The following is a 26,501-nucleotide window of genomic DNA, read 5'->3' as shown; positions in this document are numbered from 1 at the left end:
GGTAGGGTTGAACCGCGTGCCCTGGGTCTTTTTGTTGCTTGTGGCCAGGTGATTTCTGCGGTTGTAACATTCGCTGGCCAAGTCCGGATAGCACCTGCAGTGGGAGCGGAGGATGTCGCGAACAGCAGTTTCCTCCGTGTGTGCTGCGGCTTCGTGGCGTTCCGTGCGTTGTGCATTTCGTTCTCCGTGGTCAGCTCCACTGGTTCAAGTTGGATGTCGTACTTCACTTCTGGTGCGTTTCGTGCGCTGTGCGTCTCCTTTTATCTATGAAACTCCCCTATAATTGGGGTGCGGTCGTTCGCCACGTATGGTGCATTTCGGGCGCCGTGCGTCTTGCTCGCTTGTCGTGGCCATATCCACCAATCCGGATGCGATGTCGTAAGTTGCGTGGACCCGCGCCGGGACAGCACGTGCGGAAAATGTTCGTACCGGCTCCGTTGCGTTCCGTGCTCTAGGCGTTCCGTTCGCGTACGTCTGTAGCGGAAGAGCGGGTGCCAGGAACGTGGTGCCTTCTGGTTCGTGCGCGCTCCGTACGTTGCGCGTCTCGTTGCTCGTTGCTGGAATGACCTGCGCGTGGGCGATGTACCTCGTGGGCGATGTAGCAGAGCAACGTGTGTTCGTGATCTCGCCAGAAATGCACTGACCTTCGATGCGTCTCCGTAATCGTGGCGATTACCTGGGAAAGGTCCGGTGAGCACGCAATCACCATTTTGCTTGCGTCGTCTCGTTCATGTGCGGGCCATCGTGCATTCTGCCTGTGCTCGCATCTCGTGCAGTCCAGGTACCAAGGAAAACGTGCGGCCGACTCTCGCCAGTTGTCTCAGAAAACTTTCTCGTTCATTACGCAGCCTTCTGCTCTCAAACAGCGCCGCTTGCAGGGTCATCTGCCGTTTGTTGTCGGAGGCAGCCTGAAGAAGCGTTGGCACATTCGTTCGTTTGGAGAGATGGCGACGTTCTTCGTTGCCCTCCAGAAGACGCAAGATGATGTCGTCCTTACGACCAGAGCAGGGTAGCCCTCGTAATCGTAGTGCGCTCACGAACTGCTGTTTCTTCGTAGATCATAGGACGTAGCGTTCTGTTGAAGTCAGCACTGTGTCGACCACCGCTGGCGTGGAGTGCGTCGGTGCCCCATGTCTGCGTGCTGCACTCTCGTAGTCGTGGTGCAGTACGCGTCCAGGTTGTTCGTCCGTTCGTCCTCCCATGGTCTTAAATCATGATCCTGTCGACTACAACATCTTAGCTAGGTCGTGGCTCGAATGACAGGCTAAACAGAAAAAAATAAAATGTTTAACTAATTAGAAATACTGAGATTACATATACATCAGGACAGAGGAGCCCGAGAAGAAAACGTCTTACACGGTGCATTGTCGTAGGGCTTCCCACTGCGCGAAGGCACGTACACGGGAGAGAGCGAAACGGGACGTACGCACTCGCGTTTTGAATCGCGTGCTGAATCGCGGGACAGTTGGCCAGTTGTAGAGAGGGCGCATTATGGACGTGAAGCTACTTAACGGCGACCCCAGTAGCTCCCATGTGTACAGCGGGGCGTGATATTAAGTTGCGATAATGATTTATCTTTATGACGGACACAGACAGACAGACTGACAGGCCAACATTGTCGCGATCAAGTGGCCAAAGAAAGACTATCGTCTTTAAAACCATCTGGAAAGAGACGCTGCCACCGCTGTTCCGAATTCTGCGAACATTGCGCAACCGTACCCCTCGCAACCGCCGCCAACCCGCAAAGTAAGAGATAAACAGAAAGATGAAAACCGGCTAGCGCGCGAAAAGCCAAAAGCCGCCGCGAAAAAGGGACAGGACGGGCCCTACGCGTCGTTGTGTCTATTTCCGTTAACAGCTAGGCCAAAACCCACACGGGTCTGATCTTACTAATTTTTCTATGCGTGTGTGTGCGGTTAACCAGAGCGCCCGACACCAATTTGCTGCACCTGGCGACGCGCCGACGGTGGGCCCGATTCGCACCTCGGTCAGCCAGCCCGCGGCAGACGTGCCGCAACTGGCTGCACACGGCGCCGCCGAGTCTACTCTCCTTTTCCCATCGAGACGGCCGCACCAAATCATGCTTGGGACGACCGGATCGCAAAAGACACGCAGCGACGAGTAGACTCTGGAGACGGCGCCGCTGAGTCGCCTCCCCTTTCCCATTCGTGGCTCGGCTGACGCAATCACTTCGCCTGCATTCGCCGGACTCAAACTGCGGCCAGTGATAGTCCTGATTGGAAAGATTCGAACTGCACGCGTCTGCGGCGGAACCCCGGGGGTATAAAACCAGCCCTGAAGCAGCGGCTGTGCGGCGGCATTTCATCGGAGGCACTGAGTTGAGAAGTGCCTTTGTGCGAGCCATGTAACACTCTTGCTACCTTTGTATATATTGTATATGAATGCAGCTTAAAATCACCGTCGGCTCGACAACTTCATCGCTCTCCTCTGCGCCGCGTCGATGGCGGACTGAGCAGGGCAACGTCGCAACATCTATGCATCTGTATTGTTAACCTGTGGCTTTTGTACCTATGTTGTACAACGCGCCCCTTATGTAACACCCCCTGTGGGGTCTTTAAGGAAATAAAGTGAAGTGAATCGAACAGTGGCGACTGAGCTAGAATGGCCCAGTCCCAACAGTGTGTGTGTGTTCGGGGGGGGGTGGAGAGGGTATCGGTCGCAGTCGAGGCAGTCGAGGGCCGCAGTGCACCCAGTTGCTGCCGGTACTTGGCAGCCATTACAGCAGCGTAGAACTGCTCTGCCGTGCTTTGTGTACTCGAGAACAAAGTTTGTAGAAGCGTTTTTCGGAGGCGTGATAGCTTGCACTGACGTCACTGTATTGCCGTGTTGGTGGGTTGGTTGCACAGTGGAAATTTGCAGCTCTTATCTCGAGCAACACGGATGAAGCTGACAGCGATCGATCAAAAAGTGCGGTGACGTCGTTATGTGCAATCCACATGTTTTACGAGACGTTCCAAGATAAGAGCTTAAGCGACAATCCCTGCGTCTGGTGTTGGCGTTCATCAACTGAAAAAAATTCCTTCACGAGGCCACTCACAGTGCGAGCTTAAACTCCGCGGTATAGTTGCTAGCGAGGGGTGGTCACCCCGCCTGTAAACAGTAGTGAAGGTAGGGGAATAACAACCACCGAAATTCACCATCATCATCAGCGCCCTCATTACACGGTGGCATAAACGAGAAGCGGCGAATCGGGTTTCCACTCGAAAGTAAAGCCATTCGAAAGCAAAACGCTCCTCCAGCGGCAAGATGACAGAGCTCTTCGACAAAATCATCATCACCATCATCACTAGCCTATCTATGTCCACTGCAGGGCAAAGGCCTCTCCCATTATTCTCTAATTATCTCGGTCCTGTGCCAACTGTGACCAATTTATCCCCGCAAACTTCTTGATCTCATCTGCCCATCTAACTTTCTGCCGCCCCCTGCAACGCTTGCCTTCTCTAGGGATCCACTCTGTTACCCTTAATGACCAGCGGTTATCCTGCCTTCGCATTACATGCCCTGCCCACGTCCATTTCTTCTTCTTAATTTCCACTAATATGTCTTTAACACCAGTTTGCTCCCTGACCCACTCCGCTCTCTGCTTGTCCCTTAATGTTACACCTATCATTTTCCGCTCCATTGCCCGCTGAGTCGTTCTCAATTTAAGGAACCCTCTTAGTGAGCCTCCAAGTTTCTGCCCCGTAGGTGAGTACCGGTAAGATGCAGCTGTCATACACTTTCTTCTTCAGCGACAATGGTAGGCTGCTATTCATTATCTGAGAATGTCTGCCATATGCACCCCACCCCATTCTGATCCTTCTAATTATCTCTGCCTCATGGTTGGGATCTGGGGTCACAACTTGGCCTAAGTAGATATATTCGCTTACCACTTCCACTGCCTCGCCACCTATCTCAAACTGCTGTGCTGTCCCGAGGTTATTGATCATTAATTTAGTTTTCTGAATATTAATTTTCAGGCCCACGGTTCTACTCTGTTCGCCCGGTGCGGAAAGCATGCTTTGCAATTCGTCCCCCGAGTTACTCAGCAAGGCAACGTCATCAGCAAATCTGAGGTTACTGAGGTATTCTCCATTAACCCTTACTCCCACCTGTTCCCAATCCAACGTTCTGAATACTTCTTGTAAGCATGCTGTGAATAACATTGGAGAGATTGTGTCTCCTTGTCTGACACCCTTCCTTATAGGTATTTTACTGCTCTCCCTATGGAGGATGATGGTAGCTGTAGACCCATTGTAGATATCCACAAAATATGCGAGGCTAAACAAGGCGCCGCACGCGTTGAACTGGATATTATGATGTCCGACAAACGTGCTTAGGTGTACTCGGATATTTTATTTCCATTGCTGGGGCAAATTCCACCGCCGCGCCTGCACGCCGTAGCGCACGGTGGGGCTATATGCTCACTTGTAAATGGCACTACACGAGACCATATTACTAGCGAACCTGAGCAAAATGTTTCAAAACGGGAACCTAATAAAACCATATGGGCGCACGTACGTCAGCCAAACTGTCGCTTGAATGCGCACAGCTAACGTTACAAACCACGCAGTCGGTTTGACGCGAGTTATGTAAATTAACTGCGACTGTTGAAATGAGCGGTTCGGCTCACGAAACCACTACACAGCGTGACATGCGTCTACGGAAACTTCTGAAGACCGAAAAAGAGAGACTTCAGTACGCCTAGTTCGCGCGTTCTTAGCAGCCTCCACCGCCTCTCCCCTAAAACAATTGGAAGGGAGCAAGCGCAATGAAGCCGCCACGCGTTCAGAGGCCGCGTCAACAACAATAACTCCGGCAGTCAACAAGTCCCATCAGAGAAGAGCAACTGCGGCCGCGTTTCCCGCCGGGCCCTCACCCCCTCCTTTTTCCCTCTTCACCGTGACCCCTTTGCGAGCGACCGCCGAAAAACGCTTACAGCGCCAAACAGGGACCGGGAAAGGAGGGAGGTGCAGTTTTCGTTGTGTAATTTTACCATGCTTGACAGTTAAGGTGCACAGCGGCACCGCTAAATGTTTTCGACTCGTACACGCGCGTCCAGACTCGAGCTCGTGATAAAACTTGTTTGCACTACTGTACTCAGGAGTGCATGTACTCATGAATACACAGTACGCATGAACACGGTATTCATGAGTATTGTACTCATGAGTGCTGTGTACTCAAGAGTACTGTATACTCATGAGTACTGTGTACTCATGGGTACTGTGTATTCTTGAGTACTGTGTACTCATGAGTACTCATACTCATTAGTACGCAAACTCATGAGTACTCATACTCATGAATACTGTACTCATGAGTACTCACACTCATGAGTAGTGTACTCATGATTACTGTACTCCCGAGTAGTGGACTTACCCCTGTACACACTCGTCATCGTACTCACTGTTTTTTATGGGTGTGTGATCACTCATCATCGTACTCACTCGTGAGTTTGAGTACAAATGAGTACAAATGAATGTACTCATGAGTGAGTACGCCGACCTATGGTAGATACAGACATAAAGATCACACCCCACCGCACACTGAACAGTTCCCAGGGCGTCATCTCCGATCCTGACCTGATGAACGAAACAGAGACAGATCTGCTCGATGGCCTTCGAGATCAGGGCGTGACGGCAGTGCGAAGGATAATCATGCGTCGAAATGACACCGAAATTCGTACAAAACACTTGATCTTTACATTTGACTGCTCAACGCTCCCCGAGTCGGTCAATGCAGGCTTCATACGATGTCCAGTCCGACCGTACATACCAAACCTGCGCCGCTGCTTCAAATGCCAGCGGTTCGGGCACGGTACCAACTCTTGCCGCGGCAAAACGACCTGTGCCAAATGCGCCGCACAGGACCACCCGACAGATAACTGCAACTCCACCACCTTCACTTGTGTTAACTGCGGGGGATCACACGCGGCGTACTCCCGCAAATGTGAGAAATTCCGACAAGAAAAGAAAATAATCAATGTCAAAGTAACAGAGAACATCACCTTCCCAGAGGCGCGGAAGAGGTTCGCCTCTTTCCCCCTGGGGAGGTACGCCGACGCGGCTCGCCGGGGGGCGGAGCGGCGTCAGGTGTCCACAGGGACCCAGTTCAGCGAGTCTGACCTGGTCCCTCCTGCGCCCCCCCCTGGGGTGCCTCAGGCATCCCAATCCGTTGCCACGCCGCTTGCTGAGGCAGCAGCGGTTGTGGTGACAACCCCTTCTGTGGGGACCGGTGCCGCTCCCGCCTCTGCCTCCCCATCCTCCAGTGCGTTGGAGGGTGCCGACCGGATGGACACCGGGGGCCCCGCATCGGCTCCCGTCGCCACCGCACCTCCCGTGGCACCTCTGGTGCCCCGGACGCCCTCGGCGGTGGCGGCTAAAACGAAGGGATCCCGCAATGGGGCCAAGTCCGAGGGGCCTGGTCCGCCGGGCACCCTTCTGGCATACGACGAGGAGATGGATGTCACGCCGTTCCTGGCTGCAACGCAGCGCAAGGAGCGGCCTCCGAAGTCTAAGCCGACAGAAAAGCCTAAAAATCCTAGAATAACAGCCCCGAAAGACGACACATGAGCAAACACACACACACACTCCAGTTATTCTTAAACTTAAATAATGGGAACAGAAAAGATCATCCAATGAAACTGCAGAGGCCTTTTTAAAAATCTTGACGATGTGTATGAGATTCTGCATGCCGGTCAGCCAAGTATCATGTGTCTCCAGGAAACCCACCTCAATTCTAAACAAACAAATTTCTTAAATAGGTACATAGTATTCAGAAAGGACAGGGTTGGCTGCACACACTCTTCAGGAGGTGTGGCAATTGTCGCCCGGAAATCCTTAGCCTGCCACCCTGTCACTCTGAACACTGTCTTTGAGGCTGTAGCAATCCGTACGATAATATTTAATAGGTTAATAACGGTATGCTCCATTTACATCTCTCCTGATTTTGCACTTCTGAGCTCTGATTTCGAGGCACTGGTTGACCAGCTGCCCGAACCATACATACTAACAGGCGACCTTAATGCGCACAATTCTCTTTGGGGCTCCTCCAGAACGGATGCCCGAGGTCGCCTGATAGAGAAGTTTTTTACATCCTACAGAGCATGCCTTTTCAACAAAAAACAGCCTACATACCATAACTTAGGACACAATACATACTCGCATCTTGACTTGGCTATTGGTTCCGCAGTTCTCTTTCCATGTCTTGAGTGGGGTGTGGGCACATACCCATATGGTAGTGACCATTTCCCCACTTCATTAACGTATATAGGTATAGGCCCGAGCAGTCCATCTTGCCATAAAAAGTTTAATGAATCAAAAGCAAACTGGAGCACCTTCACACAAACATCTCAACTACACCACACACCTATAAAGCACCTACACGTGGAGGAAGCCGCCCAACTCGTCACGGCGCACATCCTCGACGCCGCCGAAAAGTCCATTCCCCAGGCCTCCAGTGGGTCCCGCAGCCCAAGGAGGCCCTGGTGGAACGAGGACTGCAGGCAGGTGCGAGAGGCCCAGAACAAGGCGTGGGGTGTCCTTCGCCGGTACCCCACGTCAGATAACCTCATTTCTTTTAAACGGGCAAAGGCTTTTGGGAAGCGAGTGCGTCGTGAGGCGAAAAGGGAGAGTTGGCGCACCTTCCTCACTTCCATCAATTCATACACTGATACACACAAAGTCTGGACACGAATACGAAAACTAAAAGGACAACAGACACACAGCCTGCCCCTGGTTAGTACAACAGGGGACACACTGGAAGACCAGGCTAACACACTCGCACAAAACCCTACAATCAATCAATCAATCACTTCCAACACGTGTCCAGCTCAGCACACTACACTAATACTTTCATGCAACACAAAACATCTGCAGAAAAGAAGCCCTTACGAGACAAGAACAAGTTGAATTCTGCTTACAACTCTGAATTCACACTTCATGAGCTGAAGGTTGCTCTTTCCACTTGTAAGCCCTCAGCTCCAGGGGCAGACAGCATTACATACACCATGATACAACACCTACACGCAGACACTCTTGAGGCACTCCTACACCTCTACAACAGAATATGGCTTTCGGGGCAGCTTCCAACGTCTTGGAAAGAGGCCATAGTTGTGGCCTTTCTGAAGGAGGGGAAGGACCCTTCCTCTCCCGCAAGTTATCGTCCCATCGCCCTTACAAGCTGCCTGTGTAAACTCCTCGAGAAGATGATAAACCGTAGGCTCGTGTACTTTCTGGATTACAACGGTCTTCTCGAGGGCTGCCAGGCAGGCTTCAGGGTGGGGCGATCTAACAATGATCAACTTGTTGCACTGGAATCCTACATAAAAGATGCATTTGTCCATAACCAGTTCTGCCTTACTGTATTTTCGATATTGAAAAAGCTTATGATACAGCCTGGCGCTACGGCATCCGCAGGGTCCTTAAGTCATTTGGTGTCTCCGGCAACATGATGAACACTCTTTGTAGTTATTTGGCCGAACGAACCTTTCGAGTGAGGGTTGACAGTGCACTTTCCAATGTATATTTGCAGGAAAATGGTGTGCCGCAATGTGGAGTTCTAAGCTGCACGTTGTTTATTGTTAAGATGTACTCCCTCCGAAAGGCATTGCCGCCGACCATTTCCTGCTCCGTCTATGTATACTATGTGCAAATATCTTTTAAATCATGTAACCTGTCAATATGAGAACGTCAAGTACAGCTCGGTGCTAAGAAACTTGCTGGCTGGGCGGACCTTAACGGGTTTAAAATAAACCCGGCCAAAAGTAGTTGTGTTGTGTTTTCCCGCAAGCGCGGGATTAACGCGGACCCTGAGATTACGCTTAATCGTGCACCTATTCCTGTTAAACGGGAGCACAAGTTTTTAGGTGTCATATTTGACGAAAAGCTCAAGTTCATACCACACATCAAAGCACTTAAACAGAAATGCCTCAAAACACTAAACATTCTCAAGGTCCTCTCCCACCAATCCTATGGTGCAGACAAAGAACTGCTTCTCCGGGTCTTTACCGCGTTAGTCGGGTCTCGATTAGACTACGACAGTGTCGTGTATGGGTCGGCATCGAAAACAACCCTAAAAAGTCTTGACCCAGTACTCCACTTGGGTCTGCGCCTTGCGTCGGGTGCCTTCCGCACTAGCCCGTCCCAGAGTCCATATGTTGAATGTAATAAGTGGTGCCTTGAGTACCAACGAACGAATGTGGACTTTCTCTACGCTTTTAAAATTTCATCTTTGAATAACCATCCTTTTAAACCTGTTTTTAATGATACATCCACATCGCCACTGTTTGTAAATCGCCCGTCTGTTCCTTTGCCGTTCTCACTTAGAGTGAGACAGGAAGCTTCAAATTTCGACATCTCTTTTTTAGAAATCTATACATCTTCTTTTACTGACGTCTTACCACCCTGGCAGCTTCAACCTGTGCGTTGTGACTTGTCCTTCGTAAAAATTGGTAAAACCAGGGTACCACAAACTGCTATTTTGCAGCACTTCTTGTCCCTGCAGTCTAAGTATGGATGTGCAGAGTTTTACAGTGACGCATCAAAAACTGCCCTTACTGTGTCTTGTGCGGCGCACGGACCCGATTTTAGAGTCTCTAAGACCCTGAACTCGAAGACCAGCATTTTTACGGTGGAAGCCCATGGAGTTTCGCTTGTTTAATATCACATAGTGCAACATTAAATACCCAAGTCTATCATTTTCACAGATTCACTGAGTGTTGTACATGCATTGTCATCCAACAAGTCTTCTAAAAACCATGTTCTTATTGTAGTGTATAAAACCATTATGTCAGCGTATGCATTAAATCTCGAGGTGATCATGTGTTGGGTTCTAGGCCACTCTGGCATTGCGGGAAATGAGACCGCTGATCAGATGGCCGCTGCTGCTGCACATACAAATACAACGGACATAGCAACAGTACCCTACACTGACCTCAAGCCACACATCAGACAACACATTCGCGAAACATCGCAAGCACTCTGGAATCAACAGACAGACAACAAACTACACATAATAAAGCCACTCTTGGGACCATACACGACTGACACACACAACAGACACACTGAAGTTGCCCTTGCTAGGTTACGGATAGGCCACACTCATATAACACACTCCCACCTGCTCACAGGATCTCCAAGACCTCTGTGCAGCAGGTGTGGAGAGGCCCTAACCGTGATCCACATCCTCATACAATGTAAGGCACTCGACATTACACGACGCAAACACTTCCCACAACTACACACATGACATATTCCACCACACCCGTCGTACTTCTTAGGAGACGATGCCATGTTTTCTGTTCAGCGCACCTTTAAGTTCCTATCAGAAGTTCACTTTTTACAACTCATCTCATACCACCCATATTTTTACCCCTGGTCCTATACACCAGCCACCTTATTTATTCTTAAACCACTCTTGTTCTTCACCCTGGCCCTTTACACCAGCCGTGCTCATAGTCTTTTAACTGATATTATTTCGTGTTCTCTCCTTATCAAATAACTTTGTGTTTGGCGCTCTTTGCCCATGTCGGACTTGCGCCCATAAAATCAAACCATCATCATCAAGATCGTTTTCATTAATATCTAACAGCTTAGCTGTCTAATCAGCTGAGCAGGAATAATGGTCAGTTTTTATACGAAGATTACGTATTTTGGTACCAAATCAGCGCATCGCTGTCGAAGTTGTTCGTTTTGGCTTTCCGCGTTTTGGCTTTTGGCTTTGGCTTTTTAAAGCGAAGCTTCCGAAAGGTTCAAAAATTCCAGGAAATATATTCACAAATATACACGTTTTTGGCAATGCCGCATAACCAACCGCTGCCTAAAATAATGCAGGATTGCGAACGAGAATATCTGTAATGAATAGGTTCGAATACTAAGTTGAAATCAAAAGGTCCGCTTGGTCGCGCACGGCTCGCGGGCCACGTCTTTGAGACCCAAGTTCAGAGGAATAGATCAGAAGCCCGGCGGGCTGGGAACGGCTATACTCGATTACAACTTAAAGGGCTTGTGCCACCAAATTTTAAGTCTGTAAAAAGCCTGCCGTAGGCTTTCTATGTATTCAAGGACCCTCAACACGAAGTGCTGGGTACAGCAAAAGCTTTGTATATATTTTAATTCGCTTCTAAAAAGTACCTAAATGCTCTTCTGGAGATCGGGTCCCATCGCTAGCGCCACTAACCGGTCGCCCGACTGGTCGCCCGACGCGTCGTCGTGAATCGACCGAAAAGCGAAAACTGCGCCCTGACAACATTCGTGCCGCAATGAATGCGGCTCTATTTTGTTAGTTTCTGGAGTGTAATAAACTCAGTAAGGTCCACAATACCCATACAACTCAACACTAGCGCTAATGCGATATGTATTTTGGCGTTCGACGCTTCGGCCGTGCTCTTCGGCGACGCGGCCCCGCTACCCCGGAGCTGCAAACTGCATATGCGTGTGCGATCGGCTTGCCTGTAGAAAATATAAGGTCAGTTTCGTGCAGAAGAAGAGTTACGTAGGGTATACTTAGGGTAACAAGGGATCAATATCGGCCAAGGTTGTTAACGTAACACGTAAAACCAGAGTACGGCATGCACTACCTTACAGTGCAAAATCGCAGTCGCCGCCGGGCACACTTACACACTAAAAATTTTTACGCCCAAAAGGGTGCTTCAGCTTGTCGCCGCAGGAGCACCCTAAAAACTGAAAATTTTGCACCCTTTAGGGTGCTTGGATTCTGTCGCCGCAGGAGCACCCTTTGTGAAGCACCCCAGAAGACAGGTGCCTTATAACACCCTTTTCGACCTAAAAGTATCCTAGGGTGCTACATAGCACCCCAATCTGTAGGAGCATCTTCTGCAAAAGCACCCACCTAAAGGGGTACATAAAGGGTGCGTCATCCTCGGTTCACAAATGGTGCAGCAGGTGTGAGACCACATATTGCACAATATGACACACGATTATGGTATGAAACATTCGTGCTTTCCAAGCTCGGTTCTGTGAGACATTCTATTGAAGCTCAACGTCAGCTGATAATTTTCTTGAACTTGTGTCACCGATTGTTAAAACATATATTTAAAGAGTCAGGAGCCATATCTCAGTACAGAGTTATAACTTTAGAGGTAGTTGATTATCCAAAACTTCGTAAAAAACCAATTATATGTTCACTTTGCCGAACTGCAGTACACATCCTTCGAGCTTCACTCCACAGCTTAACCATGCTATGCAGTGAAAGCAATTAGGTGTGCAACACTTCAACCACACAAAACTTCCTTGAACCTTAAAACCCTTGGCTTCTCAGTATTGTATCAAACTTCCAATCACGGTAGCTACTTGCCTTATTCTTGAGCTGAGCAGGAAGGTTCAATATGAAGGAAGACCAAATGCAAGATGTATTGTTTCCTCCGTACTGCGGCTCATAATATAGTTCCCTCCTTACTGCGGCTTATAATCTACTTATAAAAGTTGGGTACCCAAGCCATTTATTTTCGTTTGCATTATTCTTTTTGCTTTACGAAAAAATATTCATATGGTACAGCACGTGCAAGGTTTGGTGGTATATGGAGTTTTATAACCATACATTTAGACTAAATGACCCCACATAGCAATAACAAGAACTGTAAACATCACAGAACAATGCATACAAGTTCCCTGGTGAAGCCCATGGTTGAAATGTAATGTCATGGTTCGTAAAACATTATTTTATTATGAGGCTAGCTTGTACATGGCGCCTTGCATTATGTCCCTGCCGGCAGATGTGGGGTCATTTGCCACTGTTGCAAATGAAAAGCCAACAGCCGGGGCCCATTAGTTTTGGCTAGTAATACGAGGTGCCTCACGGCAAGCATTCTACCTCGATAGACTTTTGTAGAGTTGACTAGAACTGAAATCAGCAAAAGATTCTCTACAAAACATTCAGTCTATCCGCAGCTTTAGCGTTTGCTAATTTCCATATTTGGGTTTCTGCCTTTCTTAACAACATTTTTCTTTTGATAAGAAGGTGCATAACCAAAAGCAAAAAGCTTTTCTGTAAACCTTTGGTAGCTATATAATTGTTACAAAATATTTTTATCTAAATATAGCAGCTTAAAGTGAGAATATTTGCGTTTAAAAACATTAAAATAAGTTGTTTTTATTATGATCAATTTATGATCAATTTAGATCATAAATTTTTAGCTGTTTTTACGCAAAACTGTACATGGGATATGAAGTGCACCACAGGGAGGGCTCTGGATTAGCTTTAGCAAATTTGGGACATTTAAGGTGCACTGAAATCTCTACACATGCGCTTTTTCACTTTCTGTATCCACCAGGAAAATGGCTGCCAATTTAGACAGTGATTCTTAATAGTAGTTGACGTGCATTTTAAAATAATCTCAAACATTATAGCCACAAAATTAATTTTTACAAGTTGTAGACATTGCGCGTCACACCAGACATTGGGCTACACTGTCAAGAGCTTTGACATCTACAATTACCTCTACAAAGCAAGCTTATGCTGGTAGAATGTTTCATGCCATAATTACTGTGTGTTCAGAGCTCACGTGTGAAGTATGGATACAGCTGCTTCAGCACGAACCGAGGATGAGCTCCCTTCCTGGTTCTGAAAAACAATAACAGAGGAAATTCCTTAAGCAGGATTCTGAAACAGGGTTGAAAGAAACAAGAATGAACAAGAAATTCTTTCAAAACATGTAAAGCAATGCAAACAAATATTTATTTCAACTTCATTTCTACAAAGGCCACCTCATGAAGACTGGTGATGGGGTATTGGATCAAAAATAGAGCAGAGAGCACTTATATGAATGCTACAGGGAGCCTTCGCAGCCAAAAACAAACTCATAAAAAATGTTTCAATGCATAAAAAACCAGTGGTAAACACAGGAAACAGTTAAAACAGAATGACGGCACAAGTTTGTCCCATCGTTCTCTTAAAAAAAGTATAAAGTAGGTGTCAAAATTAAAACGACAGCAAATTGGTTGGCATTTAATTTTAAATGATAATATAAAAAATAATGGCATGAATGAAAGTGAGCAGCACGCAAAGTACCATGTTGCTAGCCCGACATTCCACTTTGAAGCAAAATGTCCGCTTTCAACACTACATAGGCTAAACATGCAATGAGGCATTCCTTTAGGCACACAAAATATACCATAATTGTTAAAAAAGCTACGAATTAGTTAAAAAACCTGACCACAACAAATTGGAATTGGTGACTAGATACAGTTGTTTCAGAAATACACAGCGACATCATATAAAAATATATGGTTCCCATACAAAGATTGATCATAACAAAAATTCAGGACTACATTTATCAGACTGGCATCAATGTGCAAAGCAGCTTAATGAAGGAAGACGGTCTTCACTAAAAACATGTTAATATTGAGAGCTGATGTGCTTCCCTGCAAGTTGGGTGTGTAAACCCACTGACACCTTAACCCGCCTGAATCATCACTTTATAGACATTGAGGAATTTTACGAATTGGTTTATTGTAATGAGCTGTCTAGTTTATTTCCCTATTTTTCTTGGCATTTCGTGTCTAATTCTAAATTTGGTGACTAGATAGCTTTTACTATGGTCATGCACTGGTGACAACGAATATTTGATTTTACTTTTTAAAAATTTCAGTTTTGTTTTATTGCTCACCAGCCAACGATCTGAAATATCAGAGGTGCTTAAAACGTATAATGGCATTTTTTTCCCGCACTGTAGTACAATTAATCATGACTTTTACCATAATTTGTTGACAAATCGTAATATTTGTAAAGTATTCAGCCGAATGAAAATGTGATTTCAGAAGCATGCACAATCAACAAGGCCTCAATGACTCACGACGCGGTTCACTTGTTTCTGTCACAAATAACCCGAGTGCAGACACATTCCACCGAAGACGAAGGTAACATGCCCTCTTTGGTGATGAATATTTAAAAAGCCTTACGAGTAAATTAGCTGCTGAGCACATAAAATTGTGGGATTAAAACAAAAAATCCCTCTGCGGCATCTTTCACTTGGAGGAGCGCTTGACCACAAACTTTGAGAAGCTGGAAAATGTTCCATGAGCCGCTCCACCCAGCAGAAACGATGCAGGACACAAGTTGGTAGGCGGACCGTTGGCATCCTGCGATTGTGAAGATATTTTTTGTTTCGTAGATGCTCTTCTTTTTGTACCACTGTTTATTTCACCTCTAACAAGCAGCTGAACTCCTGAACGTTTGCATAATAAAATGCTGCAATGTGGAACAGTTAGCAGGGTTACCTCAATTTTGCTTTGCTACGAATTAACACAATGTAAGTAATCTGCACACAACTACAATCAAAGTACAATTTTCACCTACTTCACTGCTAACATCAGCGTTTGACTGCTCAAGCACAAATACAGGTTAGACATGTGAGCAATCTGCTAAACTTATCCCCACAAACTGAACAATCAGGCATCAGAAATCGGCAAGGAAGAAGGTGTCACCTTTAAATGGCCCTTTTTTTGTTCAAAACATAAACAACACCTGGAAGCTTGAAGCATGAGAGGGGGTCCTTCACGCTGACAATGTCAGGACATAGCTTGCTAGTGGGCACGTGAATGATGTGCACAATGTGTTTCTTGAAAATGCGTGCAAAAGCTTGATTGATGTGTAGGACGAGAATTGCAGCACGTTTTGACACAGGCCTTGTAGACGCTTCTGCCTGCTAATGTCAATGCGGATTCCTGCTAGTCGCCCTCTTCGCTTCTTTCTGAATATAATGCTTTAGGCAGCCACAAGGACTGCATCAAAACGTGCAGCAATTACCTACGTCCCACACATCGGTGAAACTCTCGCACACATTTTCAAGAAACGCAGTGCGTACATCGTGCATGTGCCCACTAGCAAGAGATGTTCTGACATTGTCAGCGTGAAAGACCCCCTCTCACGCTCCAAGCTTCCGGGTATTGTTTATTAGATTCCATGCGCTGAATGCAAATCAGTGTACATTGGCGAAACGGGCAATCTGCACAGAAGATTAATGCAGCACTGGAACGAAGTGAACAAGGGCCATGCAAAAACAAGCCCAATGGCAGAGCACCGTGAGAGGACGGGACACGTGGTCGACTGGAACAAGACAAAATTACTGACAACTGAGTGCAATCTATCTTCTCGATTACTATTCGAGTCCCTCATCGTTCAGACGACGCCCAACATTATCAACATAATGGATGGCAATCTGCACCATATCTATGCAAACTCATTGCGCCGCGTAATGCCCAACATATAGCTTCGTTTTCCACGACACATGCTCACCGTGAACAAGCAACAAACCGTTAAATGGCTTTCTTGACTTGGTAAGTGACCTACATTTCATCACTGCAATAATGCTTTTACCTGCCTACACGGCATTCCGTCAAACACTGGACTACACCACATGAGCCATTGCCGTTCTTAACCTGCACCAGAGTATATAACCTTTCACTACTGCTATGAGATAGACCCATAAACGCACTTCAGTATGGCCTTTATAATTAGCTCTTGGAAACATTATGTATAATTTTACCTTTAAGTTGCACCTGCTACAGCGGCTGGTAATATACCAGAAACATGAAAAAAAACGGTGGTTTAACACGCCAAAGCTACACTTGGGATATGGGGAGCACTGTAGGGGAAGGCTTCGCATTAATTTTGACCACCTGGGTATTTTTGTGCGCATCGAAATCTCAGAACACGGGCGTCTTTACGTGTTGCCTCCATCTGAAAAGCGGCCACACCAAGCGGTATCTAACCGACATTCGCCTCCACAGCACACCACCCTAGCCACTGCAGTGGGTTAAACATATGAAATAAAGCGAGTTTTGGAGTGCAAATGAAAATATTAATCACACGTCTTATTTTCCCAATCGATGTACCTTTTGAAATCCACCACGCAATCCCCCTCCCCTACCGGCCAACCAAAGCACCTTTGTCTCAAGAGGTAATCAGGCTGTTAATGAAGTAAGTATTTACAATTCGAGACTTGCCACCGTTAAAGTCATGCACTTTGTTTTAGAGATAAGCGACATTAGCCATTTGCAGCACCAGGAGTTAATTGTGTTAAGATCAGATTGAAAGCATTGACGGTAGTAGTTTAAAAAAATTGTGTGATAAATTACAACATCATCTGCAAATAGACCTACATGGGAGGATATGCAACGTGGAAGATAGACCAATCAACCTGCCTGGGGGGACAACAAAGTGGCACGAGCAAAAGAAGTATATAGTTATTAGAAGTAAACTGCATTTGAGAAGAATGAAAATCTTTCGCTCAAGTGAGGACACTAGGGTAAAGTTTGAGAAGTAGTCTGTGGTGTGCAATGCGATTGAATGCTTTAGAAAAATCGAGAAAAACTACTGCAGTTTGTAAGCCTGCGTCAATGGATCAATGTAGATCGTGAAGAAATCCTGAAAGTTGTGTTTCTCAAGTAACCCTTGTGAAAACCGTGGTGATACTCGAATGTGATATTGTGATTTTATAAATAATTAGCGACCTGAGAGTGGATGAAATGTTTCCCGACCTTGCATATGGTGCTTGTTAGGGACATTTAAGGGTGAAGTACCGTCTCCTGATTTGTAGATTGGTGCTACCTCGACTATCTTCCAACCATTGAGAATGGTGCCTGTCATGAGAGACTGCGAACAAAGCGCTGTCAGAATTCTACAGACTGCGGGATGTACTTTTCGGTATAGTATGATTAATACCAGTATGATCTGAAGTAGACCAGTTTGTATTGCAAGTTTAAAACCATATCGAAAGATCCTAAATGTTTGCTTGGCTTGATTACATACGAATACTTGCTTTAAAGTCAGTTCAATTTCTCTTCTTGCCCTTTAGTCGTCGGCCCCAGATTCTCAATATCTCTGCTCAGCAATGACACGCTCCAAACGCACAGCACTGCTTCATGAAAATGTTTCAAATAATCAGAGGCCACAGCACTGCTAACAGGTATACATCGTGGCAGGTTCCACAACATGCAATAACTAACCTGAAAGTACATAATCGGTGGGTGCACCGATATGGCAGCAGTGCCTGGACCGATGTGTCGAGCAAATGCGCTGACTTCTGAACGGGTGGTCCAAGCGGCCAGATGATGGATGAATGACCATTCTTGGCGGCAAAGCGTACGGAGCACCAATGAAAGGCTAGGCAGTACTTGGGTACAGCAGGTGCAGTGTCGGTTGGCCAAGGGAGGCCCTGGCAAAGCCTTTGAAACTGGACTGGAAGGCAGCTGACCCGGGACAGCCAGCAGCAGCACCTGCAGGTGCATAATCTGTGAGTGTGCTGACGTTGAAATACAAGAAGAGCACACACAAAGCACGAATGCTTACATCAAGTTGATTTTTAATCTTTTAAAGACCGTAACCTCCAAGGCACTAATAAGAACATTCCCGGAACACCCCAAGTGAAATTTAGGTCACAGTAAGAATGTATTTATTAGACCCGCAGGTACTGTGAGTGGGGTATGCATGATATATGCAAAGGTAGCTACTGAGCTAATTTGCATGGAACGCATGCTAGAAGCTCATCTGTATCCCTTGCTTTCAATCGGAACTGGTGTGTGATAGTTGAGGCTCCTCCATTTCAATGTCTGACTTGTATCTGCACGTTCAATTCTCCAATATAAATCGAGTTGAGTGAGTGCCTACAGCTTTCTTGTTAGTCTCTGTATGGCCTGCGGTTTTGCGAAAATGAGAACTTGCGAATTGGCTCAATTTTCTGCACTAATTTAAACAATACATATGCCTCTGATATCAAGCCCCAGACTTCCCGAGAGCTACTCTGACGGAATCGGCCGGCGCCTCGTAGGCGTTGTGAAATCTCCCCCACTACCCCGAGACTATGCTAATTCCCTGCGAGGCCACATGCGCGCTTTCACCTTCAATTTGCACGTATGTGAATTCTATACCTCTATGAACTCTCAGACGGGCGTCGTCATATTCGTGCCGGTCTCGTGAAGCTCGGCAACGTAAATTACCGTACTCGCTCGCTGGCGCGCGGCCCGAACTCTCTCACCGTTTTCTGCCCTAGCATACTATTTTCTCCCCCTTGCACTTTGTAAATTCTCATCTGTTTAACTACACCTCGTGCGCCCTCATCTCTTGCCTGCTTTTCTTCCAGCACAACTCCGTCAGCACCCGGTCGACGCGTACGCTGTCGGGGCGCGTTCGCGAGCGAGTACGGCAATTTCACGACGCTGTTGTCGAGCTTCCACGAGAACAGCACACATATCGCGGCCCGAAGACCGCGAGGCGTACGGTCGCCGGTCTCGCGAGCGCAATAGCTGCGAAGCACACTGCACGTAATTCGTGTAAAGGGGGGAATGGGGGGGGAGAGAGATTTCACAACACCTACGAGACGCCAGCCATGGAATCAAGTGTACGCTTTTTCACATGCACTTCCAGGGAACCTCCTGTTCATGTTATTTCTTGGTATACCGCGGGTATTCACGAGGGAGGACTAACCACAGCGTTGTGCCACTCACGCGAAATTGCGACTGCGATCTGCAACCGCAAAGTCACTGTTTGAGAGACACATAAACAAACGCCCCGGTGTTAAAGAGCCTTGCGTGATGTAAAATTATTAGCAGCCGTGTACCACAGCGCGAGCATCGTAGCCAAGGTCTAGCTTCAGCGTAAATTGACGCTGACTTCTGTGGAAACGGTGGACTGGGCGCCAAACAAGTATACTAACTCACGTAGGCTCTCAGAGCAAACGAGATGGGGGTCTAGCGAATTACTGACCCATAAACACCAGAACTCGTTCCAACCAAATACAGAATAATAAAAAATGCGTACTTACCCGAGCAAAAACGATGTTTCCAACGTACAATTCTCCTTCACTGTCGTCTTCATCTCGCGGACACACGAACACGCTTTGTTCTGATGCAATGTCATCCACTTTTGACGCGCAGTATTTTATCCGGCGATGATCGTTCTTCCGGGGTCCCCATGTTCAACACACGCGTAGGTTGGAAGGGTAGACATCACCCATAAAGCTTCTATAACTATGATTTAAGGTTGAAATAGATAAAACAGATAAAACACGCCACCAACCACTCGGCACAAAACGCCATAAAAAAACACACAAAAAGTGAGAGATAGTTGCCAGACTTCAAATGCAGCACCTCTATGTTTGACGAAAATTGTGTTAGTACTGTAACGTTCGTAATTATCTTTCTGCTTTCAAAGTCTAAAATGTGTTTATAACTTATATTTAAGGTTTTTAAACACAAAAAGTTAATACACATAAAGTAATTGACATATATACTGATATTGTAAAGAGGTTTTGACGTTTGTTTTGGTTTTGTTTTCACGGCGGGCTTCTCAAGAGAGAACGTGCGAGAAAACGAGCTACTTTGGGTTTAGGAAGAGGGGAGTAAATGTCGGCGTGATAGAAAGCAAGGAACAGGCGCTTACCCTGGTCGTAAAAAATGAGCTAATAAAACCCTCACCTTAAAAAAAACAAAAAAAAACACGTTCGACGAGAAATCGAACGATTGACCTACAAAACAGTAAACGGACGCGATAACAACCAGCTACCTCGACGGGCGGTGTTGGGGGGCGCCTAAAACAACTCTATACTTACGTAAGTTGTCAACGAATATTGTCGCTTGTGTATAGTTTATGCTGCATTTTTTTAATTCTGGCTGTCCTAACGCTTGTTTCTCACGCACCGGTCTTGCAGACGAGGCCGCATTGCTAGCGCTGCAAGCGATTGAGCCAAAGCTCCATTATTTGACTCAAGAAAAGCTATCGCAGTCAACCCGACCTTGTCTGCGCAAGCCACGGTAGCCACGAAATAAATGGAATGTGCCGTTAGAATTATGGCGTTGATAACGCTTGTTTGACCGGCACCGTCTTGCAGACAAGCAACGTCGCTCTAATACTACAAGCGATGTCACTCCTGGCATGTCAGGCGCATCAACCCATCGTGTAAAACGACTGCTAACAGTGCGAAAACCTCTGAGTTTGTAACAAGTGGGGAGTATTAGAATGCGACCGAAGCATGCGGTGGCGGCGACGTAATAGGTACAGCAAGCAGGTAGACAGAACAGCAGCGTAGGGTTACCACCTTTCCCCGAAAAAAAAAACGGGCCTTCCGGGAGGGGGGGGGGATATGTGTTGAAAAAAGACGCCATGTTTTTTAACATGCAGTGCCATTTATTGTAGTGTTTTCTTAGAGAGAAATCAACATAACGTTTGTACTGAAAGTGATTGATAGCTTGGTTAATCGCTCTGCATGTGCTTCAGTGAAAAGAAACCGCAATTGCTGACCGCGGCGGTAGAAATTCGTTATTTTGTTCTTCCCTTAGGTCCCGCTCCATCTGAGGCAGCGCGCTTGCCCGCGTATTTTCTCTGCTCGCGTGTCTTTGCGCAGCTTGTCGACACGTATTTATCGTCTTAGTTGTTGAATTGACGCTTATAAAACGCCAAAACGGACATAATCACGGCACAAAAGCCCAAAAACCGGCTGATGACGGCCGGTTTTAGATATGGACCGGCAACCGGCCCACGTTTTAAAGAACTGGTCGGGCCGGTCCAAAACCGGGAAGGTGGCAACCCTACGGCAGCGACGAGCGAAAATGATTTTACACGACCGCCCCCGTCGGCCTGCGCAAAATAGGAAGACAGAACCCCTGCATACACGCCCTCGAAGAAAGCTGTACAGCCGATTCAGTTTGTTGTGGACGAAGAGCAACCGAGGCTGCAGCCACAAACGATTGTGCTTGCCGTGGTATGAGCCAAAGCATATCTTCACATCGTTATGTTATCGTCCGTCTGACTGTTACTTATTGAAGGGAAAATTCAGAACACAAACGTTGACGTCTAGCGTCTATGCCAGACATAGACGCTGCTGTTTAGGCCCTAAAAACCACCTTCAGGGCGTCTGACAGTTCTGTCTGATGGCGCGGTCGCGCCGCTGATTACAAACAAGGCGTCTGTTGGCGTTCACTGATCGTGTTGGCGAGCCGGTAAGCGCCATCACGGTTAAACTCCCTGTTGGAAGACTACGCTGTTGGGACGATAGAGTGCCGATAGAGCTTCTTATTGGCCCCACAAACGCCATCAAGGTTAAACTCCCTGTTGAAAGACTAGGCTGTTGGAACGATAGAGTACCGACAGAACTTCGTATTAGCCCCACAGGCGTGCTGTGAGCCCAACAAGAAAGTCTTGTTGGACTTTTTGCCCGGGGCATAATAATACGGGAACAAATTCTTAGGTAAATTCGATTTCGTTGAGGACACGGATGCCTTGCGTAAAAGTTTTATTTATAGGACAACAAGAGGCATTTTGTAGCCTTCCCTTCCCGTGCACCCAGACATCGAAACGAACCTTGTGATACACTCGAAGAAGTAGATTAGTGCAGAGTGGAGTTTAAGTATTCAGCACGTTTTGTTCAATTTACGAACAGCAATTTTAGAGCATTTCCCCTGGTCTATGTGGAGAGTTCATATTTAAACCTCTCAACGGGAGATGAAATAGTGCAATGTGCGGTTTAAACATTCAGCCTGTTTTTGTGCAATTTTGCATGCTTGCATTCACACACCGTTCTTTTAGGCACCCTAAGGATAGGGTGCCGTGGTAACACCCCAATCGAGAAGAAATACTTTTTAGCACCCCTTTAACGGTCATAGCACGCTTTGAAACTGTTGATTACACCCCTGAATTTTGGAACCCTCGAGGTGGGGTGCCCGACCAATATTTGGGCGCTTGAAAGGTGCAAAAAGGGTGCAAAATGTTCAGTACACCCCTCTAGCACCTTAAAGGGTGTAAAAATGTTAAGATTTACACCCCTTAATTTGTGGCACCCTCATGATTGGGTGCCGGAGCAATGTTTTGGTCCCTAAAAGGTGCAAAAAGGGTGCAAAATGTTGAGTGCACCCTTTTAGCACCTTAAAGGGTGTTAAAATCTTTAGTGCGTATTTTTGCGAGCGCTTTCGCGAAGGAGCAGAATTGACCACGATAAGCTATTCCGGGGGCTTCGCGGAACCTCGCGGAAGTTTGCGAACCGAAATGTCTGTGCACCGATATGTCCCTGCACCGAAATGTCCGTGCACCGAATTGTCCGCACCGAAACGTCCTATATATACCCCAAAATGTCCTGCACCGAAATGTCCTACACCCCTGAAACACTTCCTGGCCGAGGTACAAATTAACTTAGAACCCCTAAGGAGCCCTACCAGTTCATCGAACGCCGTTTTATCGAAGTCGCTTGTCCTATCTTTTTGTGTTAATAAAATTTGCAGTAATGTTCTTTATTTTACCCTGTTCTAGCCCGTTTCTGTAAATAGCAAAGTTTATCTGCACAGCGAGTATATTTAACAAAATTTTTGGTGGCAATTTCTATTTCCTCATGCGTTTTATGTTTCTCTTATGCTTGCTTAGATAATTTTTTTTAATATTCTCCAATCCCTTTTCTTGCAATCTCTCCCAACCGTACGGCACACGCATTCCTTGCTCCAATAAAAAATTCAATCAATTATTGACGTTCATTGTGCATGTGACACTATTATAGCGAGTCCTTTTTCGTTCAAGTTATTCCTGTGTGTGCCCCATATTACAGAATTCCATCCTTGATTTTGGAATGACATGGTATGATCTGTTATTACTCCGCCATTATTTCGACACTATTGGCAATATTTCGTTGCTTCTGAACTTCTGCTGTACGCAACCCTTTGACGCCTGTTTCCAGTGTTTCCGCGGCTTAAGATGAAGGGAAAGGCAGGACGCCTTATCAGTGAAAGCGATCCCCCAAACCAGTTACAGCAAAGGAGCTCTCCTTGTACGTCCCCGCACAGGCGTTGTACGCGCTGCGCCCCAGGGCAGCCACAGCCCTGTGTTCGTCTTGGCGGCAACAAAAGCCGACCCAACCTTCGTTTTCGCTGAGGAGAGGGGACACGAAAGGGGTCAATTGCTAACATGCGCATATGAGAGGAGGGATTATGAACACGAGGGGAAATAGCCAGTTTATTTTGAGAGTGGGATTCTGAGACAGGCAAAGCGCGTTCGGGTTGTTTCGTGGTCCACCCAATAAAAACGTGCAGCCCTAGGAAGCATAACCGCTCCCTAAGCAGAAAGCTGGGGTCGCCCTTTTGTTTATTTCGCCTGAGGCTACTGCCAAGAGTGGCGGACCGCCAGTCCGCGTATGCGCAGATCGCTACTGGAAAAAGGTCCATTAGCCAGTCTTTAAGGTGCGGTAATGCATTTTTATGTAGTTTTCTTAAATGAGCTTTACAAACATTCGGTTGCCTGAAAAAAATGCAGAACATCGTATGAAAAGATTTATGTAGGCTGGGCTGTCCCGCTAAAGTGAATTACTGTTGCCGCTAGCTTTTTCACAGACAAGCCTATAAGATATTGTCATGGAGGAAAAACGGTCCTTTTTGGAAACAGCTGATAAAGCTCCTACGGGTTGTGCTCACAAATACCACTCATTCCCGTATTAGGGCTTTCTGTTTGCACGCGGATTTCCATCTCATTTTAATTCTTCGCCACAGCCTTCACCCATTCCCTCCCCACCCACGTCTTTAGGATTCAATCTTCCTCGGATTCCTTTCCCGCTCATTTTAGACAGTTTTAGCAGTCCGTCTGTTGCGTTGGTTACGTTGTTACCGGGTTGACCGGGACAAAAGGTGGTGTTGCCGGGACCCGTCTGCGCCTGCGCGCGCGGAAGGGCGGGGAGGGGCGGACATGGCGAAGGCAGCCCCGCGGAACTAATCTCCCTACCGCGACGAATGCCCAAAAGCCCAGACGGGTCCCGGTCAACCAGGTAACAACGCACATGGCGGAACTCTCAATTATTTTCGCTTTCCCTTGAAAACCTTACAGGCCTCCGAAGCGCCACTGCGTTGATGCAAGAAAAAGCTATGCGTTCACCATGATCTCACACAGCCTCAATTACGCAACAAAAAGCCACCCGAACTTGAAGCCGCTGAGTGAGGACACAACGACCATGTATCGTTGGCGCCTGTCCCCTTCCTCCCCCCCCCCTTTGAGGAACAAGCTTGCTGGCTACACCTGTTCGTGCGTGTGGTCCTACCGACTGCTCCTCCTCTCCAGGAATCGCTCTTTCCTCGCCTTCGGTCACCCCATCGGCAATTATCTCTTCAAGTCGCGCATATCATGGACACCCCAGATAAACGTCGCTTTCTTCAATTATAAAAAATTGAATAGGCTGGTTTGACAAGAGCTGAGACAGTCATCTACATGAGAAAAACAAGTAACACCACCCTCTCTCTACCAAGGGGGCTGGTAGATGAATAGGAAAGCCTGAAAATTGCCAATAAATATAGTATTATGAAATGAACTAGAAATGTGCTTGGAATTTGTGATTTCGTTATACCTTATTATTGAATCTATTGAGTGGGCTCACTCTAAGCGTGTGTGTAAGGCGTAGAACAACAGTTACCACTGTGATGCTAACCCATGAAACACAAGTTGTCTTGAAGACGTCTTGAAACAGCCTAAAACAGCTGCAATCGTCTACCTCTACGTGAAGACATCTTGCAAACGTTTCCTGCTAGCAGTTTTGAGAAGTTTATTTGTAAACGTGTAAAAGATGTCTTGCTGAGAACAACACAAGCATATGCTACACCAAGAGGTTTTAAAAACGTCGCTTGACAGAGGTTTATCCGGAGATATGGTAAAGAAGTGTTACCCGAGCCTATTTGTTTTTTACGCGTCTTGACACTTGGAAAACCACTCATGATAAATTTACTAGAAATGCTTTCATTGACATTTGCGCTTAAATACGTCTGAACACGCCCCATCTCAAAACAAATTTAAGCACACACATGCTCTACACTTCTATAGTAAAAAATCCCGACATCCATTCAGCGAGAAATCACCTCCCATTTTCCATCTCTACTATGTTTTTCTAAAAATATCCAAGCCAGATTCTTTCTTTGTGATCCATTTTACCCGCCGTGGATCTTCCAATCTGCCGATTCAATGAAATCACTGCAACTATTTTTTAGGTTTAGGCCTTGATTGTTGTAAATTATGCTGCTAAAACCACATTACTTTTTTTGCGCTATCTCTGGTCCTCCTCGCAATTCATGAATTGCAACGTATGCGGTACTGTGAGGGCTGGGCGCGGAGGCTGGGGCATTCAGGTGGCATGGCGAGGCGAATGGGAGTTATTTAAAGGAAACCATTTATTTGAACATTATACAACATGATTGACCACACCGGAGGCGGGCACAAATGAAGCACAAACAAGCAAGCGTGTCCCAGACCTCTCATGGGCCTGCAGCTGCGTGGCGTAATGGCACTGAAGGTGACGCTAGTGATCACCCAATGACTACAGCACATGTGGCTGGCTGCTCGCACCCCGCCCCAGTTTGGTTGACCACGTCTCGTGGACAGTAATATCCGCACATTGTCCACAACAGGCACAACACTCATACACTCACGCTTAACTCGTGCACCAAGTCATCTAGGTGGCTAGACAGCCAATAAGCGCATTGTACCTAATAAGCTGTGGCTGCACTGACTGCAGACGTGAGTCTACACTGTCCTGC

The 26,501-nt window shown here is 46.8% G+C and overlaps 1 long non-coding RNA gene across 1 annotated transcript; it reads right to left on the bottom strand.

Annotated features, from left to right (window-relative positions):
- Window positions 1-14,877: 14,877 nt before the first annotated feature.
- On the bottom strand, window positions 14,878-20,033 carry LOC144163342 (uncharacterized). Its single transcript, XR_013320890.1, has 3 exons — window positions 19,778-20,033; window positions 17,964-18,233; window positions 14,878-15,095 (listed from the first exon to the last, which is right to left on the bottom strand). It is a non-coding gene; the product is annotated as an uncharacterized LOC144163342 (long non-coding RNA).
- Between the last annotated feature and the right edge of the window lie 6,468 nt (window positions 20,034-26,501).

The sequence above is a fragment of the Haemaphysalis longicornis genome, unplaced genomic scaffold, assembly GCF_048455015.1.
Source record: "Haemaphysalis longicornis isolate Haplotype H1 unplaced genomic scaffold, Haemaphysalis longicornis Haplotype H1 scaffold_1, whole genome shotgun sequence".
In the NCBI taxonomy this organism is placed as follows: Eukaryota; Metazoa; Arthropoda; class Arachnida; order Ixodida; family Ixodidae; genus Haemaphysalis; species Haemaphysalis longicornis.
This window is presented reverse-complemented; position numbering and strand designations above follow the sequence as displayed.